Here is a 15,168-nt window from a genome sequence, read left to right as displayed (position 1 = left end):
CACTGGAGAAATTGCCTACTGAAAAGGGTTGTGTTAGGTGTCAAAATTTTCCTATCAGCCACCATCATCACTTCAATCAACAACTGCCAATCTTTTTGGGGGCAGGGCTGAGGGGCGCTCATGTTGTTGGATGTCAATGGTTCTAAGTGTGTTTGAAAAAGCAAAAACACTTAGATCCAATGAACATTACCTTCGCTTGCACCCTCCAAAAGAAGAACAAAGTGGGAATAACAGAGTTAATCGGCTGAGCTGTCAAATGGTCTACGTTAACCTAACTAATGTGTGGAGATGATCGTGCCTTGATTTATACACAGGCGCTCATGTTGTCTGATGTAGGCTACATAACCAGAATGAAGCCCAAGCTACATGTTCTACTGCGACTTCTTTGACTCACGCTTTATGAACACTTTAGGATGCAGATATCTAAATAACCAAAACAAAGGATTTAAAATCAGCCAAAAAAATGTTTAAAAAATCACCAATTCCCAAAGTTATTCACTAATTTGTCTACCAGCCCTAATCCTGAATAAAGTCAGCTACAAAAATATTCCATTCAGATCAAGTTGATATCGTTACACAAGCTCCACATTGTAAAGCATCCCCCATAAAACCCTTGATTCGGCCAGAGAATATACAAACACATCTTTGTCTCAACACTGTCTGCTGGGAACTTCTAACAGCTCTCCTAAATACTAGCAGACTAAGATCTTTCCAAAGAAAAATATGTTGATAACCTGCTCTCATTCCTATTCTTAATTACATTATTTCAACAACTTTAGCCTGAGGGTTTCCTCTGGGACCTCAATATCAGCGTGGCATTGGCTAGAAAAGGTTATCATCACTGGGTGCACAATTTCTGTGCCCCTATTTGCGCTAGCCATGAATATGCTTGTGAAGTCTGTGGAAGTGGCGTGCAGAGGTCCCCAGTCCAAATCTGGCACCCGACAACCCCCGATCAGAGCATTCATGAATGACCTAACAGTAACAACTACATCAGTGTTTAGATGCAGGTGGCCTCTTCAAGGACTTGAACGGCTCATTACATGGGCAATAATGAGCTTCAAGCCCACAAAATCCAGGTCTCTGGTCCTCAGGAAAGGAAGAGCAACAGACCAGTTCAGTTTCTCTTTGGGAGGCACCCAAATTCCATCTGTGACTGAAAAGCCAGTCAAGAGCCTGGGTACGATCTTAACCAGCAATCTGAAGGACACAGCGACACATCAGGCAACCAGTGAGGACCTCAACACTTGCATCTCTTTAGTGGACAAGTCAGGGCTTTCTGGAAAATTCAAGGCCTGGATATATCAATATGGAATCCTGCCTTGACTCCTCTGGTCACTGCTAATCTACGAAGTCCCAATCACCATCATGGAGGGCTTCAAAAGGAAGATCAGCCAGTTCCTTGGCAAGCTGGGCCTGCCGCGGACCCTAAGCAGCATCACCCTTTATGGGCATAACGCCAAGCTACAGCTTGGTGTTATGCCAGAGAAGAGAAGTCCTGCTCTACCGAGATTCCGCTGACACCAAGGTCTCCTCTGCAAGTATTGAGTGCAGAATAGGAAGGAAGTGGCATGCACAGGGAGCAGTTCAGCGGGCTGAGGCAAGGTTGTGGCGCAGCATCCTGATGGGCACTATGGCAATTGGCCGGGCTCGGAAGCAACTCAAGACCTTGCTATGGTAAATCCAGAGGAAAGGAGAGGCGAAAGCTGATACAAGAGGAGGCACACAGAGAGGTGGAAAAGCTCGTTGCAGCAGAATAGTGAGTATGTGCAAGCACGGGGCCTGGACCAAGTGGGAGCATACAACTGGCCGAGAGATCCCCTGGGCAGAAATCTAGAAGGCAGAATCACACTGATTCAAATTTTTGGTCGAGGCAGTGTATGATGTGCTCCCGAGCCCTTCCAACCTGTTCAGTTGGGGCCTGGCGGACTCACCTAGTTGCCAACTCTGCCAAAATAGGGAATCCTTGGCGCACATCCTAAGCTGCTGTCCAAAGACGTTGGGAGAGGGGTGGTATCACTGGCACCATGACCAAGTTCTGCAGGCATCATCTGCACTGGGATCTGCTACAGCAAGCAGCAACACCCAACAAAATGCACCATCACCTTTGTTCAACCAGGGGAGCAGCCCCAGCCCCAGCCAAAGGCCCAGGGTGGGCTGCTCGCAACAGCAAGGGACTGGCAGTTCCTGGTTGACCTAGGGACACAACTGAGATTCCCAGACACCATAGCAGCTACCACACTCGGGCCAGACATGGTCCTGATGTCCATGGCAACCAAGCAAGTGGTTTTGCTAGAGCTAACTGTCCCCTGGGAAGATGAGATGGAGGAAGCACAAGAAAGGAAGAGAGCCAAGTATGCAGATCTGGTAGCTGAGTGTCGGTGGAATGGGTGGAAGGCCCACTGGGAGCTGATTGAAGTGGGCTGCAGGGGCTTTACAGGCCTGTCTTTACACTGGGTCCTGGGACTCTTGGGGAACTGTGGGCTGAAAAGAAGTAGAGCCATTAGGAACATATTGGAACCTATGGAAAAGGCTTCCCGTTGGCTCTGGGTGAAGATGGGTGACGCATGGCATGATGTGCTACCTGTACATAAGTTGGGGCTTTATCACCCCCGGCTGGGTCGCTCAGGCAAGGGCATCTGATGTTAAGACCCGAAACACCTGATGACCCAGGGTTAATTACTGACCATGTGTCCAGGTTGCACCACATGGTGTATCAAAGAACTTAAAAGTAGGACCAAAACTGCTTCACTGTGAGAATTTTCAGGCAGTTAGGACCAATTTCCTACTCTCAGATCCTTGATAACTATGGGCCCTGAACTGATAAGGGGGTGCACTATCATAGAATAAACGGTTCTTGGGAGACATACTGGGGTCAAACAAACCGCAAGGGCCTCCAGTTGCAGCTTTAGCATGGGAAGTAATAGCAAAAGTGGCCATATGGGAATGATGTTGTGATGGAGGGAGCTAGACTGTGTTGATAGATCGGGTTGGTTGACTTTGATGTATCTGGTAGCCAAGTAAAGTACAATGGTCATAGTCCAGTGGTCGGTAGGTTCTGTCTTGGAAAATGTGGGGAATGCTCTGGCTACACAAGATAAACAAGTCGGATCAATATTAACAACACAAGTCTGACCAATATTAACAACATCTGAAACAACATTGTAGTAAGGAGAAAGCATGGTCATCCAGGACTATGTTTGAGTTGGACTAAGTAATGCATTCCACTGGACATATTTTGCTTTGGTACAGTCTTTTGTTACAAAATATAACATCATCAGCTTTTCCTTTTGTATTCTAGAAACTTGAACCTGCAAAAAAAAAAAAAACCCAGAGAAGTTTTTTGATTGCAAATTGAGTGGGGTGCGTGTCTGAGATGTCAAAACAGTGAATATTAAACATGCTTTGCCAACAAAAACTGAATTTTAATGCGTAAGTACTGATGGTGATCAGCTTTATAGGGAAATTTCAGCAATGGTTTATATATGGGCAATCAGTACTGATGAGTAATGTAGTCAATTGAAGCAATAAAGTCCTCACTGTGTACTATATTGACATAGAAATCCGTATTATCCTGCTCACAGAGTCTTTCCCACAGAGCCTACATGTACCAGAATGCATTGTTGAACGCTACCTTCTGTATTGTCATCCATAAAATCCCAACAAAGTGCTGCCCAACAAAGTGCTGTGAAACAGAAACGCAGAAACAGCAGACTAGCTCCAACAAATTTAAGACTTGAAATGGAGATTTATGTATCATTTCTTTGTCATTTCTCAGTCCTCACACACATTAAAACGAAATCTGTCCTCTGTCCTCTGCATTTCACCCTTCCTATGTAGGAGCAGTGGGCAGACCAACTCCAGTTCCAAATTCCATCAGCTATTAGCCTAAGTCTATAACGTTTTACAACCTGAACCAAACAAGAGTCAAACAAAGATACAAAACACACGTATTTCTGTTATAACAATAATTTTGAGATAGCTGTAACAGTAGGCTTAACAGTGAAATACTCCGAAATTTTTCTGACAAAGAAATCACAAATCACTCAGAAATATAATCATTATTTTTACCAATTACCGACATATAAAGAACCAAAAATAAATGAATGAACTGTAATAAATAGAACAAGGTATCGCAATTATAATAACAGCAGCACAGCTGAGCTCTTCCGAATTGTGTCCTCCTTTAACGGCCAATGTGAACTGAAGCGTGATGTCACTGCTGTGCGTGAGAGGGAGGTCACGCGCCCAAGCTGAGACGGTACATATTTCCACATTTTAACAGCGCAATTAAAAAGTATAAATATAGTACAAGATTGTGCAGACAAAATATATTTTTGCAGTTAGCCTTTATTGATAGCCTACATTTAGAAAAAAAAATCCCCAAATCGCAAAATTGAAAACCAAATACCTACCCAACGAATATATGGATAGCTGAATAATTGCTGAATAGCTGAATACTGACAAGTTACATATATACTATATTGTTAATTCTGGTTCATTCTTATGATCTTAATTAGTCTTAGTCTTAATTAGTCAGAAACAAACGCATCTTTTGACACTGCAAACCCTCAATTTTAGTGCATGATCATATGAATCTCATCACAAAAATTTCCGGAATTTCAGATGGCATTTCTGAATCATCAAGTTATTCAGGAAGGCTACTTCAAGTTACAAGGTTTCGCTATCTTGCTCTTGAGGCCTTTAAAATGCTGTAAAACTAAATCAGGAAATTGAACAAACTGACTGAGGAGGAGGAACAAGAACAGAGGTAACTGTTAAAACATTTTAGGATATGATTCTCTAGCATATGTTCAGAGACTTCTATGATCAAAGTTGTGCCAACGGTCATATCACAGGTAAGTACCTGGCAATGACAATGTTTGACAAAATGCAGTGAGTGCCTCTAGAGATCTTTGGTTCAGGTGGAGGTGCAAGAGTACGTAAACACAAAAATGATCTGTCAATAAAGGGATCCCATAAAAAAAAAAAACAATAGTGAGCACAGAATAGATTATAATACTGATGTGCATGCCTGTATTTAAAGAGGGACTGGATGGTTCAAGTGGAATGAATGACAATCCTGACGAATAGAAATTTACTCAGAATAAAGCAGAGTTTGTTCAATTCAAAGCACCAAAATCTACAGCGGCGTTATGAATACAATCCCAGTAAAATCCGAGGAGTTTAGTGTGGTGTGAACATACTAGATTACTAACATTATATATATATATATAAATTTATCTGGAGTTATGAACAAAAATAAACATATATAAATATAATGTTGGTAATCTAATATGGTGGGATGATGAAACCGAGGAAAGGTTCGTTGAGCAGTGGCAACAATACCCCTGCCTTTTTAACATTTCCTTGAGGGAGGACCATGACAGTCACAAAAGATAGGCTACATGTTGGCGAGAAATAGTGGAAGTACTTTAACAGCCCGGTGAGTAGCTGGTTGAGCTATGCTAGGTTAGCATTCTCCAATAGCACTAGCCACAACAGCGTCCACAATCTTTTTCTTTTCAGCACAAAAGACGGCCAGCACCACACATAGTGTTTCTGCAGCCATGATTGACAATTTCTCGACCCTCCTCCCCGACGACCTATGAACTCGCGCAAGATCGTGAAAGACTGGTCAAGATCATACTTGTAGTGTTGCCAGTCTCCCAGCCAAGACACGGCAAGCATGTATGCCACTATGATTGCCTAATCTGACATGGTGTCCACCGTGAAAGACAAAAATATCATCTAGTCTGATCCCGGCTTTAGAAAAACGAGAAACATCCGCAACAGATGAAAAAGGAGGGGGAGTAATAGATAATCAGAATAGTTATAATTACAATTAACTCAAGTTCTCTTTCAAATCAAATATCCCAAGATATGAGTGGGAAGTATTGTTCTTGCAACTGCATTCATAACTTTTGTTTTTTTACTTGAACCTAACTTAGCCATGTCATGTGATATGCTACTTCAGTACACTTTAACAACAAATATTACTGGGACCACTACAGAAACTTGCAGATCAACATTTAATATCCAGGGATTTACATTATTGACACTACCACTGACTATCCCTGTAACAAATTGGCCACAATTTTGAATATTGCCCATACACAGTCCAGTCATATACTAGCTTTTGACCTAGTCTTGTTCAAGTGTGATCATACTCATGGGATAGAGGAGGTCTATTCTTGTGATGAGGGAGCTACATGGTAGTAAAAAGATGCTTTTCTACTTTTCCTGTTGTAATGTTTCAAAAAGGTTGAAATGATGGTGTGGGTTGACTATGTAGAAGGCATACAAACATGTTTACAGATAAATAAAACATGATCCCAGAATTCAATTACTCCATATGAGCTAGAGTGCTTTTCAAATGCAGTCAGTTAAAATCATTAGAAGTCTCAGTGTTATTAGGGTTCCAAGGTTTTTGATTTTAAGTTTTCTCAATCTGTAATTTTATTCCCTTGCTCATATCTTTTTGACTCCCACGATCAAAACAGGAGTGACTATGGATCGGTCTCTGTCCATCCATTCGTCATGCACTATTTTTCTGATACTACTGGCCCAATTTGGATGAAACCTGGGAGAACAATGTGTCTTTTAACTGAGATCCAGCATTTCCAAATTACAACTGATTGGCCCAACATAAGATTTGGTGTTTAAAAATAACAAACACTAACAACAAAACGCATGTCATCTTCTTGAACAATACCCAGATAAGAGGGGAAGAAAAGTAGAGGGGAAGCAGGAGTGAGCGAGTAAGACTCAATTAGAAGCCAGATTCAAGAGATGATTTCACATCTTAAATGACAACGTCCGGGGTCATCTAAAGATGAATGAAGTACTTCTATGACAATTTAATCATTTGCATATAACAACTGTGAATATTTGGACCCCTGTAACAAGAAATACTGCATGTATTATCATATGAATAAATAAATAACTAGACGAGTGCACTCAGTAGAGTGCAGATCCCCGCCAGGTGTATCTCCCCTTCTCCAGTGCTCAGACCTGGCGAAAAACCACCCCTTTTTTCACCTACCAGGAGAAGGGAAAAATATGGAGCCACTGCCTGCAGTTCTCCCTTTCAGCAGAGGAGTTAGCATTCAATTGCAGTATAAAACAGGTTTTTGTAAGGTTCTGAATCACCACAACCACGAGAGGTTGTTGATTATACAGTCATAACGGTATACAAAAATTATTAGGCTGACAGGCCTAGTAGTATGCGAGATTAGCAGCAGACAGATACACGCACAGAAAAAACAGTGTTTTTCCTGCCATTATAAGACTTCTGCACCGCGCCCAAGTTGACTGAACAAGAAATATGGGGAAAAAAGTTTTTAATATGCAGTGCTCAAGCTAAAAGAATGTACCAAATAAAAGAGTTTTGCCTGTCAGTCTGTGGATGCTCAGTCTCCTAGGCAGACTCTTGCACGATGCAACCAATATGAACTTGCACTTTCCAAAAGGAAATGTCTGCTACGCAACTATTTTGGTCAAACCATAACACTGTACACTGTCTTTATTTCCATGATATAATACAGCTGGATAAACATTTTACAGTCGCACATGCACAACTCATATCTATGGTTGACTCAGATCGGGCAGCGATAAGAATATGCAACACTTCCTGTTCTGACCACAACCTAGAGGAAGTTGTTCCATTACAACTTTCCCATTTTTTGGATTGTCAAAATTCTTTCAATAACTTTTGATGATGTCGTTGCCTGATCTGCGTCAACCATAGACATGAGTTCACGTGCGCAACGTTGGCTTAGATCAGGCAAAGACAGCGAGTAACATTGGTCAAGCGAGCTAGAGAGTGAATGAAGAGAGGGAGTGGCAATAGTGAGAACAAATGCTTTTTGAAGGTTTTGAATCATCGCAATCACGAGAGGTTCTTCATCATACAATCATAACTGTGCACAAAAAGATTCTGGCTAATAGGTCCAGGAGTTTGCAAGATAAGCTGCGGACAGACACACAAACACAACCAAACACATAATAATCTCCAGGCTATCTGTCTGGCGGGGATAACAAGCCAACAGGGACCATGACGTCCCCCACAACTGAGGCAGGTACACTTTGGTGTTATCAGTTACAATTACGTAGAAGCAACAAACATAAGCCACCTTCCTTGTCTGCTGGGGGGACAATATCAGCAAGAGGTGTCTGAGCTATCACAAATGAATTTAAGTGTTTTTGTGGCCTGTGTGTGGCGCTATTTTGGGTCAATACATTCTATTTTGTAAAGACCGTATTGCAACGTAAAGATGCATCATTCCCCCAAAGTTTGTCAAAATCAGACAAGTGTTGTCTGAAATGTCATGCATAACAAATGGACAACCATACGGAAGAACAATCAGATGGGGGAAGACCCACAGTCCCTCCTCCAACCCTTCCAATCATTGGGGGCAACCATGCAGCAAGCTAAATTCAACTGGGGGAACATAAAGCTGAAGGAATGTTTGGTTGAGTGAACATGGGGATGACCCCAAGTCAGTTTTAGCTCTGTGTCATTGCAAGAGAAATATACCATATTTCCTCAAATAAATGCCGGTACGTGATTAAAAGCCAGCTCTCCAATAGCGATAATGAACAATAATGAAACAAACAATAATGAGCAAATAAAGGCCGGCCGAGGATAAAACAAGGATGGATAAACTCCTGGTACCTGTAATATAATGTGTAGTAATGTACAAGTGCCACAAGATGGCAGTAGCTAAAATTGAAGTAACATTGGGACCCGTGCAAGCGACTGAACTTTATACAACACAATAGAGCAAACTTGATCAGCACAGAATGTCACATTCAAAGAGAGAATTTTGCAGTATCCATCCATCCATCCATCCATTATCCAAGCCGCTTATCCCAATCGGAGTCGCGGGGATGCTGAAGCCTATCCCAGCAGTCATTTGGGCGGCAGGAGGGGAGACACCCTGGACAGGCCGCCAGACCATCACAGGGCCAACACATTCACACCTAGGGACAATTTAGTATGGCCGATTCATCTGACCTACATGTCTTTTGGAATGTGGGAGGAAACCAGAGCACCCGGAGGCAGAGATGGAAAAACCCGGTCCAGAAAGTAAAAACCCTAACTGTGTCTTTACTCCACCCATGTACTAAACCATCAGATTGCACTGACTAGTTTCCCAAATCAGCTGGTTTAATACATGGATGGAGTAGAGACAATTAGGGATTTTACTTTCTGAACCGGGTTTTTCCACCTCTGCCTGGAGGAAACCCATGCAGACACGAGGAGAACATACAAGTTCCACACAGAGGATACCCCAGGATGACCCCCAAGGTTGGACAACCCCGGAGTTCGAACCCTTTTTTTTTCATTTTCATTTGAATGTTGCAGTATGCAGAGGAAACTTCAGGAGAGAAAGCTGCAAGGCACTTTGAAATGGACCAAAAAAGAATCAGATGCTACATAATGTAGTAGCAAAACTACAGAGATCAGAAAACAAGGAGACTTCGAATTAAAATATGAGCAAATATACTTATCAAACAGAGGAAATTAGAAATAAAGGCCTCCCTCTAATAAAAGCCTGACTCCAATAAAGGCCTGGTACCCTCTGCAGTTGAGGTATATAAAGGCCTGAGCCGCTATTTGAGGAAGTGCGGTATATTCCGTTTCATGTTTAAATCTACAGTGTGAATCCATGTAATCTGTTAAAGGCATAGCATTATAACATTCATTCCTAATGAGAGGGTCTGTTAATGCTTCATCATTGCTTTAGGGATGCATTGGTAAAGTTGTGTTGGAATTCGAGTGTTGTGTGCGTTGAATTGATCAAACTTAAGTAATTATCTAATGGCAAGTATTTTTTCCTGAGACTGTAGTTAAAAGAAGTCCATCCATCTTCACATGCAGTTAAACCTTGCATATTGTGAAAATATGACAGGAACAAACATTACACAGTATGTGTGTGCGGATAAGCCTTGGATTAGCTCCTCACTTGCATGCAAATTCTTTCCCTCAGCGGTAATGAGCAACTGAAATGTAAACATGATATACAATGAGGATAAAAAAAAGGCAATATTTGCAAGTCACTGGCACCCCTAGTTATAAATACATTTCATATATTTGATACATTTCCATACGTTTTATGTTTTAACACCAAACAAGTTCCTTAATATCCACTTCTTTGCACTCAATTCATTAACTAGCTAATAGTCAACTGCACTTGTAATCACAATGAAACTGTACAAACCCTTGTTACAGCCATATCTGAATGATGATGTCAGAAATGGGCAGGGTTAACTGATTAGTCATTGCCAGGATGCATTATGACATGCTATACAAACATTTTAAAGGCTGCAAGCTGCAAATGATTTGTTTTCCATCTTCAGCTGTCCCTAAATAAATAGTAACCTAAACAAATAACAGTTAACCGTTTCAATTACTCACTTTTAAGATGAATATCGTACCAAAGTGTTTATGCAATTAAATACATTTCATATGTTCTATAGTATAAACAATGCCTCGCCTCCTTTATACCAGCTTTGAATTTGCAAAACTTGTCTACAGGGCTTATTTAATAGCATACGTCAGGGAACAAATGTCATTAAAAATACACCATTAGTGCTCATTTATTTACACTGTTGCTTGTGATGTCAAACTCTAGTCATAAAATGTATTTATACGTTGTTGGTGGTGGTGTCAAACGCCAGCGATAATTATATAGAAAACCGGAGCACAAAACAAGAACCGTGGCGCCCATGTTTTCTTCGGTCGAGTAGAGCGGGGACAAGAAGGATGAGCGACTGTGTGCAGCGTGAGCACAACCTTCTGTTAAGCTGAGTTTCAAAACTGTAATTTGTGTAATAATGTAATTGATACTTGGAAAGTCCAGTTTTTTATGCATTTTTTGCATATTCCGACAGATCGTGCAAGCTTGCATGTTTTTACAAATAAATTCTATGATGTGTCTTCTCATTGCAAAGTACAACGATTATACAGCCGAAGATAGAAGACTGAATTGTTGTAAAATCCCACAGCAGCTGTCAACAAGATGGGAAAGGCACGTTACCTGGAGTTACACAGGAGGGACGTCAGCTGTTTGATATGGAATATCATACTTCAAAAGTTGGCATAAATCAATAATAGATCCCTTATCTGTGAGAAAACACTGGACACACCGGCTGTGCATTCCAGTAGCACCGTGACTAAAGCAACCAAAACTTCAATGTGGTGAGAGCAACAAACTTATAAAACTATTTAAACAGGGCTTCAGGCAAAAAAGAAAAAAAAATATCTAGGCCTTAACCCAAAATATTTAGGAGCCAAATCAAATGTTCAGGAACCAAAATATCGTGACGTCATATGCTACATTGTTAAAGGGCTGCCTCACACTGCCTTCTTCCCCTCTGTCCTGTCTGCTTTTGTTTGCCCTGCCTTCCATAGTCTACACAATGTATTCTTTACCTACGCAATATGTGCAATGTTCACTGCACGTTTGCGCATTTCTTGCCAGCTGGCTAACTTTAGCTAACTACGCAGTCAGCTACATCCAGGGTTCAAAGTACACAGTGGCTTTCCGGGGAGCCCTATTTTACGTCAATGCATGCACACATTGACGAGTGCGGTCAATTGCAGGGTTACTGCAAAACACATTCTACTGATACTATATACCGTTAATACTGTAGCGTGTACAGGTTCACCAGGTGGGTATAAGTATTAGTTGTACATAGTTGGTTGGGAGATTTTTTTTTTCACAAAAAGGGAAAAAAAAGCCAGTGCGCTGCACTTTGCATTTTGCAACTTCCAAAAAGCGCTGTCTGATCGGGTCCCAATGAGATTGAACGACAGTGTAGTACTCCAGTCCACTTGGTGGCAGTAGTGCCAACAACTTTATGTGGCAAGTCGATTGGTCCAGATCGAGTTGCCACATTAACGTGACTCCAATAATAAATTTGAATACCAGTTTCTATTCCTTGATGCTGAAAAACAAAGAGCAACACGTTCGCTGCAGTTAATAACGCCCAAATTAATTTTCTTTTTTTTTTCTTTTTTTTTTTGTGGACTTGTCAACTTGTAGTTCATGAGTCGACTTCACTTTGCAGTTCATGAACAATGGTAGTTGGTCATGGTTTTTCCAACACTTTTTGGAAAACAGACACAAGTGCCGTTACATCATAATCAGTTGCTTGTGAAAAGATCTCGTCGTGCATGTTTTTGATAAAAAAAAAAATGTTAAGGTTGAGTCACATAAGGCTGAGGCCTTACCGTAGCGGCCTGGGTTCGAATCTGGCTCGGGCCCTTTGCTGCATGTCATCCCCTCTCTCTCCCCCGCCTTTCCTGTCTCTCTCAACTATCACTATCTAATAAAGGCGGAAAATGGCCACACACAAAAAAAATGTTAAGGTTGCCAACCTCTAACCTGGTTATTTTCTATACACCTGACAAGATTCAGTTAGTACGAAAGGTTCTGGCTTTTGTTGTGAAAAATCAAATCAAATCAATTTTATTTGTATAGCCCAATATCACAAATTTTCCTCAGTGGGCTTAACAGCAACACAACATCCTGTCCTTAGACTCTCTCAGCAGATAAGTAAAAACTCCCTAAAAAACCCTTTAACAGGGAGAAAAAATAGGAAGAAACCTCAGGGAGAGCAACAGAGGAGGGATCTCTCTCCCAAGACGGACAGCGTGCAATGGATGTTGTGGTCACGCAATTTACATAATACAACATTGAAAGAGGATAACAGAATTATAATGGACATAAAATGTATGAAGAACATGATGCACAGGATGCCAAGCAGTGTCCACATGCCAACGGAGCAGTCCAGGACCCAAAAACAAATGATGTTGAGAAACTGGTGATCCTATGTCCTAAGTCATGGCATCCAACTTGTCTATTCCCCGTGCATGTATTAATGATGAGTCAATATTAGGTAAAAGGTCAATCTGGGGCCGTTCCGATGCGAGCAATATACCCCTACATAGGCTGGTGTCTGCAAAACAAGCACCCTCACAAGCAGTCAGTCTCCTGTACAATACTGCCGAATAAACAGCTGTCCCAGAAAGTGGGTCCACTAACAAACAGCCTAGAACACCATTTTCTATATCATTTCCCCCGACGCTGGAAAACCCCTAAGATCATAACCTCTTCGGGCAATTAATCGAGCTTGAATTCAAATTCAGCATTTTTGTTATTTTGTGGACTTGACAACTCGGGTCGACTTCACAAATCAATCGACTTCGCAGTGCCAACCCCCCCCCCTTTTCTTTTTTTCCTGGATGGAAGAGCAGCGTCCCTGAATACGAACAGCACGTTAATCCCAAACCTGACTTGTTTGGAGAAGCCTCGTCTAGCACACTCATTTCAGGGTCGTAAATTTCGATGTTTGATTGAATCTAAAAAAAGAAAAAAGGTTGAATTTGAATGCTCTTCACTGCGCTAGCCTTAAACTGCCCATACAGAGCCTTAACCTCGTCAGTGAGTCCTGGCCAGCCCAACAGCTACGATAGGTAGCTAATGACCGATGCAAACTCAAAACAGGAAATATTTCTGCAGGGCAAGCGTCGCAATTCCGCGAAAGCGATGGACGTGAACTACGAAATTCAACTTTTTTTTGTTTTGTTTTTGTTTTGTGCAATGATTAATCTTGCAAGCGGACGACTACTCGGCCTTCATTAGAGGGAGCCTTGGTCGGCCCATTAATGTAACTCTGCACAACGTTACTCCAGAGACAGCCCGGCTAACGTCAGCTAGCCATGCTAACATGACACTTTAAAACCAAATAAAAGAAACGAGCCGCTCCGACAATGCGGCGGCGGCCCGGCGCAGACGAAGCCGCTGGGGACGGCGGAGGAAATTGTCAAACCGCTTACCTTGTTCCCCCCCACAATCGAGTTACTCCAAACGTGGTCGGCACAGCATTGCACTGTCAAGCAACACAAGTAGCAGCACCCAGCTGTAAACACAACCCAGTCAGCCTGCTCGGACTGCGCATGCGCCTTTCAACTTCCCTCCCCGTATCGGAGGAGGCTGAGGAGTCAGAGGCGAAGAAGAAGAGGGGCGTGTGTGTGTGTGTGTGTGTGTGTGTGTGTGTGTGTGTGACGGACAACCTAATGGCAGCGATGCACAACTGACCGTTTCTTGCGAATTAAAAAAAAAGGGCAGGGGAAGAGTTGAGCAGCCTGACCTTGCGACACCCTCCCATCACGCTGTTTTCGGAGAGTGTCACGTCAAACTTCATGCTTATTTGGGGGGGGGGGTTCCTTGTTCGCGTGTAAACTTAGCCAGCACCCAACTTTACCTTGCGTACGATTTATCGTCTGAATCGTTTAAACTCTGGAACTTAAAAATGTAAAGGCCCAGATCTCGTCCTCTGCAGAGCATCCGGTGCTTGGTACAAATGTAACTTCTAAACAGTAATTTACTCATTTATGTTTGCATATTTCGATGTATTTATTTACCCCCCCCCACACACACACACACACAGACTGGGGGGTAACACGCCACTTTAGACTGAACAATAATACCCAACAATATTAAGACAAACATTGTGCACGATAATTTAGAGCTCCTGCGAGGCTCATCTGCTTTCGGTGTCATAACACGTGACACCGAAAGCAGTTCAACATAAGCTAATGGGTGACACATAACGTGATAGAATAATGCATCACGATCTAGCCACGTGTAAAAGTTCCTTTACTGGTTTTATTCGATTGCCCGAAGCCATAAATGCATGTTTTGGTTTCCTTTCATCATCTGCATTGAATACAGTGAAATTTCTGAAAGGGGCTTTTGGCCGTAAACAAACGTAGTGTAACGTACACGAATACGTAAACGCGTATTAACGTATTAACCAGTCGACTGGTTAACGTTGTCGCCCGCGGCGCGGGAGATACGGGTTCGCGTCCCGGCTGTGGCGGTTCCCGGGCTGCCCCCCCTAATTCGCTACGGTATCAGATCTTAACAATCCCCACCGCTCAGGTGGTGGCATGCCTCCTCCGAAGCTGCAATAGTGGATATACTGAATATACACTGATCAGCCAAAACATTGAAACACCAGTGACAGGTAAGTGAATAATATTGAGTGTCTAGTTACAGCAGCACCTGTCAAAGGGTGGGATATATTAGGCAGCAAGTGTTCTTGAAGCTGATGTGTTGGAAGCAGGGGAAATGGGCAAACGTGAGGATCTGC

General features: G+C 42.3%; 1 protein-coding gene across 2 annotated transcripts in view; it reads right to left on the bottom strand.

Annotated features, from left to right (window-relative positions):
- The window catches only part of LOC130121504 (rab GTPase-activating protein 1), a 213,128-nt gene extending 199,188 nt beyond the window's left edge, over positions 1–13,940 (bottom strand). For both annotated transcript variants that reach the window (XM_056290319.1, XM_056290320.1), the window contains exon 1: positions 13,850–13,940. The gene's annotated coding sequence lies outside the window, so the exon portion shown is untranslated. The remainder of the gene's footprint in view (positions 1–13,849) is intronic.
- Positions 13,941–15,168: the final 1,228 nt, after the last annotated feature.

The sequence above is a fragment of the Lampris incognitus genome, chromosome 12 (genome assembly GCF_029633865.1).
Source record: "Lampris incognitus isolate fLamInc1 chromosome 12, fLamInc1.hap2, whole genome shotgun sequence".
Taxonomy (NCBI): Eukaryota; Metazoa; Chordata; class Actinopteri; order Lampriformes; family Lampridae; genus Lampris; species Lampris incognitus.
Note: the sequence above shows the minus strand (reverse complement) of the source record. Positions and strands in the feature narration are given on the sequence as shown.